Below are 6,207 nucleotides of genomic sequence, written 5' to 3'. Positions count from 1 at the left end.
ACCGTAGTTCTCCGACACTCTTGTGAAACTGTAGTAACATTCAATTCAATTCAATTCCATTTATTTTTGTATAGCGTCAAATCACAACAGAAGTTATCTCAAGACGCTTTATATATAGAGCAGGTCTATGACCGTACACCATAGTGTAGAGACCCAACAGAATCCACCAAGCGCGCTGTGGCCAGGAAAAACTCCCCGATTACTGGGAAGAAACCTGGAGCAGAACCGGGCGCAGGGCGGGTGGTCATCTGCCGACACCGGCTGGGGGGATAGATAGATAGAGAGAGAGAGAGAGAGAGGGAAGCAGCCACAATAATAGCCTAGCAGCTGTAATAGCTAATACAAGTAGGACTAATAACACAAAACCAATAGTGGTGGATGGAAAGAGTGATAATACAACTATCGGAATTGATGTCATTGGGTCGTCCTCAGACGGGCTTTCAAGCGGAGTTTCCAGGTGTCTCAATCCACCATACATCTGGCTAGCTCACCAGCACTGTCCAGCATCTCTCCTCAGGACGTCCATGTGTGTTGGTGTGGGACGTCCTTGTGATCGATGCCCGTGCGTTGGTTCCCGCAGCATCGGCATGCTTGCTGGGAGTTCTTGATGTCTTTTGGCAGTGACCGAGAAGTGAGCTTCAGAGTGTAAAACCGTGGTACCGCCAGCCGTCATCTGACTTCCGTTGCTCCTAAAGTAGTGTTATTATGGTAAGGATGGCCTCTGGGCGAGGCGAACGGCGTTACCACCGTTTTGCACTCGAATAGTGAGTGTCATTTATTTTTTCCTCTCTAGTAAACGGAAAATTGTCAACCCCTCTCTCCAAGCTGTCTTGTATTCTTTGCTTGTACGGTCGCTTTTTGTAATGGCAGGTAGGTAAACTGGTAAGCATTTCATTGGTGTCCCATATGTAAAAGTTGTAAAAGTAAAACTCAAAACACAGAGTACATACCACCCACAAAGCCTTACAAAAACATCCAGTTGCTCTTTTTGTGAACAGCTTTTCTTATTCACACAAAACACACACAGAGATAAAGACCCTGAAGAAACAGGCGACACAACGAAGTGTACCTCCTTTTATAACCCACTTAAACCCTTTCACTGAGGCTCATTAAAGAGAGGAGGGGAAGAGCTGCTTGTTGATTAACACCTCACATACTGTCCTGATCCAGCCAGATTCACCCAAACCTCTCACATGTTCTCACATGATTAACAGATTAATTAAAGAGGTAATATGGTATATTTTCAGGTGCATTCTCGTATTTTGTGTTTCTACTAGAACATGTTTATATGCTTCAATGCTCAAAAAACGCTTTACTTTTCTCATACCAGCTGTGCTGCAGCATCTCTTTTGTCAACCGAACCAAACTCTTCAGACTCCGCTCTAACTAATTTTGTTTGAGGGAAACTAGCCGCTAGGCAGGTATTATGCAAATGTGTTACTTGGTGACATCACCACCCTATCGAAAAGAAGGCGGGACTTCAAGCAAGGTGTTTCAGGCAGTTCAGGAGCAGTGTTTCTGTTAAAACAAAGATACTTTTGTACAACAGCAATGTCAAGTCCGCTCTGCTATATGGCTCAGAGAGTTGGCGAGTGATCAAAACCGAGGAGAGTGGAAGTTTTTCACAATGGATGCCTCTGACCAGATCTCTTGGCCAAACAAAATCTCCAACCACCAACTGTACAAAAAAAACGGTAGCCGGAGCATCACCAAGGAAATTACACACAGACGTCTGACATAGCTAGGCCATGTGCTGAGAATGGAGCAGGACTGGATCCCGAGAGTCGCCTTAAAATGGACACCACCAGGCAAAGAAAACCCAGGAGGCCCAAATTCACCTGGTGCAGAACTGTGATACAGGAGCTGGACAAGATTAACGTGTCTTGGGTAGAGGCCCAACATGCTGCCAAGGAACAAATGCAATGGAGAGAGCTCATTGAAGCCTTATGTCCCATAGGGGATGAAGAGGAGTGAGTGAGTTTCTGTGGGGGAAAGTAGCTCCCTTTGGCGTGAGCTTTGTAACTTTGCAGATCTTTTACATGCACAAAAAACTATATAACACACTAAAGGAAAGGGTAAAAGCACAATAGATCCTCTTTAAAGAAGCAAATATGTGGTGCATGTGTTTGTATGTGACAGTTTTTGTTATCTAAAAAGTCCATGTTTGTCTCATGTCTACACAGGTCAGCAACTTTTTGTTATCCCGTCGGCTACACACCGTGACAATTGTGTGGCTCTGAATTGATTTCCAGTGGGTTTACATCTATTGTTCTCTACAGTATATCCTGTTTATCCTTTAGTGTTGAAATCCTTATTGTGCAATACTCTAAATGGAAAAACCTACTAACCGGCTACAATTCTTTATTAATTTATTAAACAGCCATTGTACCGAAGAATGAAAGCAGAACAGCTCACCTCCAAATTGAACAATTACAGCCACACACCCAAAAAAAACGTTCTTAGATGGTACAAACCTTCTCGTGACATTCATAAATGTCTACATACTAAAAGTAGACCAAACCCAGAGCATGCAGTCACACTACTACTAACAATACAATACTAACAAATGTGCTTTGTTCAATTTTCTCTGTGTGCTTAGTCTTTTGTTGAGCACAAACCCAGTTCTTTTCTCTACAATAGGCTACCTTTTGACACATAGTGACTGAGGTGATGTCAACAGCTGGAAAGTTGGAAAGCACTGAGTTACAACTGGTCTGATTTGAAGACTAGGCCCATTTTTAACTGTTTTAAAAGTGTGATAGGGAACATACATAGAGTATGTAAATTGATTGTAATGTATGATGTTGTATTATGCATTTTTATTTTTTAAAAGTCTAACCAGGAACAAGGTCTTCAAATTAGCTACGGCTAGAAGTACATACATCGGTTGCACTTTATTTAAATGTAATAATGCCTACATACAGTATATTGTCCCTGTCATATAAATTAATAAATAAAATAAAATAAATAAACACTTAAATAGGCTACCATAAATACAAGACTATACATAGACACAAAAAAAACATCTTCCGAATGAAACATGGGTTATGTGAAGTTATTTTGTAAAGTGCACAGTCCTTATTTAGTTTATGTAATACAACTTTAGTGAAGCACTATTAATTTACTTAAATTTCCAGACAAACCCTTTAAATTCAGTAACATCAAGTTGAAGTATAAGTACAACTACATGAGAAAGAGGAATGCTCAGGCCTGTAGCTTTGATCTATATGGGAACAAAAACTACTGTATCTCCAAAATAATCTCAATTTCCCCCCGGGGATCAATAAAGTATTTCTGATTCTGATCAGATCCAGATGTAGTGATGCCTTTTCTTGGCTTCTCTACGTCTTTCATTTAAAAAAAAAAAATTATTTATATACAAATCAGTAAACTTTATACATGTATCAGTTAACTTTGGCAAGTCATCATAAGGAAGAAGAAACTCCAGAAATGAGTCCAGAAAGTTTTAACGACATTAATTTCTTTAATGCATCAATGCAAGTAGTGACATCAACTAGCTAGATACTGATATCATATGAGACTAGAAAACCTAAGGAATCCATTGGTACCAACCATGTCATACTAGCCCGTCGCGAAGGAGGCTAAATAACGCTCCGAACTTGCGCAAAATTTTGGCGAGGAAAAACTGTCATGGCCATTTTCAAAGGGTTGCCTTGACCTCTGACCTCAACATATGTGAATGAAAATGGGTTCCATGGGTATCCACAAATCCCCCCTTTAGAGACATGCCCACTTTATGATAATCACATGCAGTTTTTGAAAAGTCATAGTCAAGTCAGCACACTGACAGCTGTTGTTGCCTGTTGGGCTTCAGTTTGCCATGTTATGATTTGAGCATATTTTTTATGCTAACTGCAGTACCTGTGAGGGTTTCTGGACAATATTTGTCATTGCTTTGTGTTATTAATTGATTTCCAATAATAAGTATCTATACATACATTTACAGAAAGCAAGCCATGTTGATAAAAGTATTAAATACTTGACAAATCTCTCTTTATTTTCAACAGAAAAATGTGCGATTAATTTGTAATTCATTTGCGATTAATCGCGATTAACTATGGACAATAATGCGATTAATAACAATTAAAAAATGTAATCAATTGACAGACCTAAATATAGAATATAATATACTATAATGTAAATTACCACAATACAACATAATATAATATACATTTTTTAAGCATATGTTTTGCATAAAGCAAGCCATGTTGATAGATAAAACAAAATGTGCAATTAATTTGCGATTAATCACGATAAACTATACTCATGCGATTAATTGCAATTAAATATTTTACATTTATTGCCAGCCCTAATTATACAGTAAAACAAAATTACAGTGGGTCACCTCTAAGAAATGCTATCATTTATATCAGTGTTGGGTGTTTAACAAGCAATCTTCTAAAATAAAAAAATATATTTTTGTAATATTTGTGCTTTTTTCACATTGTTTTTTTCTTTATTTGACTTTGATATCAAAAATTAGTTGTAGCCTACAGTATACTATACATATGGGACAGATTAACTGAATCATCATCATATGATCTAGCCTATTTTGTTTGTTGTGGCTGAATAATGTCACATGTGGTCAACATATACATTAACCCTGCCTCTCCTATCTCTTAAGCAGTCATTGGCTGAGGAAAGAGCCTTATATCTTTATCTGCTTTGACATGTCATGTCCCCTCCCTCATTCACTAAAGTCACCATATGTGAACCATATGGACATAAATGACATTTAAATTCACTATTCAGTGCCATCCTGTTGTTTAAACATGCAAAGTTACAATTATAGCCTATAAAATATATATGGAACAATGGAAATAATGGCCATCGTAATATATTAAACATGAGTAATCATCTTCACCTGCCTTTTTACAAAACAGAACATGGCCAGTACTCCCTCAGATTTCGTGGTGTACAACTATGGAACACCAAAATACTTTTTATCAAGAGCTCGTTATCCTTAAAACATTTTAAAAGGAATTTATCATCACATTTAATTCATGATGTCTAATTATGTTTTGATATGTTTAGATACATTTTCTTTTTTTTCTGTACTGTTTTTTGTATGTATTTCATTGTTTTTATTGGATTGTTTTCCACTGTTTGGTTAGGTTTTTTCTGCACTTTTTGTGTACTTGTTGTTGTTGTTGTTGTTGTTTAACTTTTGTTATTCTTGAGAATAAATAAAAATAAATAAATAAATAAATGAGTTGTTTTGAAGTTTGCTTTTAAAAACATTGCACTAAGAGCGGAATTTATAAATGTATTTATTTATTTGCACATATATAAAACCGCACAAAATCCAGTCAATGGAAAAAAAAAACAAGAAATGTTTCAGGAGAGGTCAAGAAGCCACAGGCTTATACAAAGGACCTCCCCCCCAACCCCAGGAGAAAAAAACCAATAACAAAAAAGAAAGAAAGATCTAAACTAACATCATTTTAAAAATACAACAAAAGTTAATCAACAACAAGAAGTACACAATGTGCAGAAAAACTTAACCAGCAACTGTGTGCTACAGTTAGTTAGGTGCACACTCTCCACTATTACTGACTATTTCCAAGTAATTCTGCTATTTTTGTCTGGCATTTGAGAATTCCCCCTTTAGGTTTTTTAAAATCTCCCTCCTCCACTTTCGGTATCAGTTTATGTGTTTATGTGTGTTTATATATAAATATATGTTCTTGCCTTCTTCTTTACCATCATCGTTTAGCAACTTCTTTAAATCTAATTCTCAAATTAATTCACATAATACTAGACGGGTTAATCATCTTCACCTGCCTTTTTACAAAACAAAACATGGCCTCAGATATCGTGGTGTACAAATACGGAACACCAAAATACTTGTTATCAAGAGCTCGTTATCCTTAGAACATTTTAAAAGGAAATTATCATCACATTTGAAACATGATGTCTAATTATGTTTTGATATGTTTAGATATATTTTCTTTTTTTTCCTGTACTGTTTTTTGTATGTATTTCATTGTTTTTATTGGATTGTTTTCCATTGTTTGGTTAGGTTGTTTTTCTTGTTATTGTTTAACTTTTGTTGTATTTTTAAAATTATGTTAGTTTAGATCTTTCTTCCTTTGTTGTTATTTTTTTGTTTGTTCTGTTATTGTTTGTTTTTTTTCCTGGGGTTAGGGGGAGGTCCTTTGTATAAGCCTGTGGCTTCTTGACCTT

At 36.6% G+C, this 6,207-nt stretch overlaps 1 long non-coding RNA gene across 1 annotated transcript; it reads left to right on the top strand.

Moving 5' to 3' along the window:
* The first annotated feature begins 1,464 nt into the window (after window positions 1–1,464).
* On the top strand, window positions 1,465–2,076 carry LOC119488038. Its single transcript, XR_005206854.1, has 2 exons — window positions 1,465–1,501; window positions 1,969–2,076. It is a non-coding gene; the product is annotated as an uncharacterized LOC119488038 (long non-coding RNA).
* Window positions 2,077–6,207: the final 4,131 nt, after the last annotated feature.

This window comes from Sebastes umbrosus, chromosome 5, assembly GCF_015220745.1.
Source record: "Sebastes umbrosus isolate fSebUmb1 chromosome 5, fSebUmb1.pri, whole genome shotgun sequence".
Classification (NCBI taxonomy): domain Eukaryota; kingdom Metazoa; phylum Chordata; class Actinopteri; order Perciformes; family Sebastidae; genus Sebastes; species Sebastes umbrosus.
This window is presented reverse-complemented; position numbering and strand designations above follow the sequence as displayed.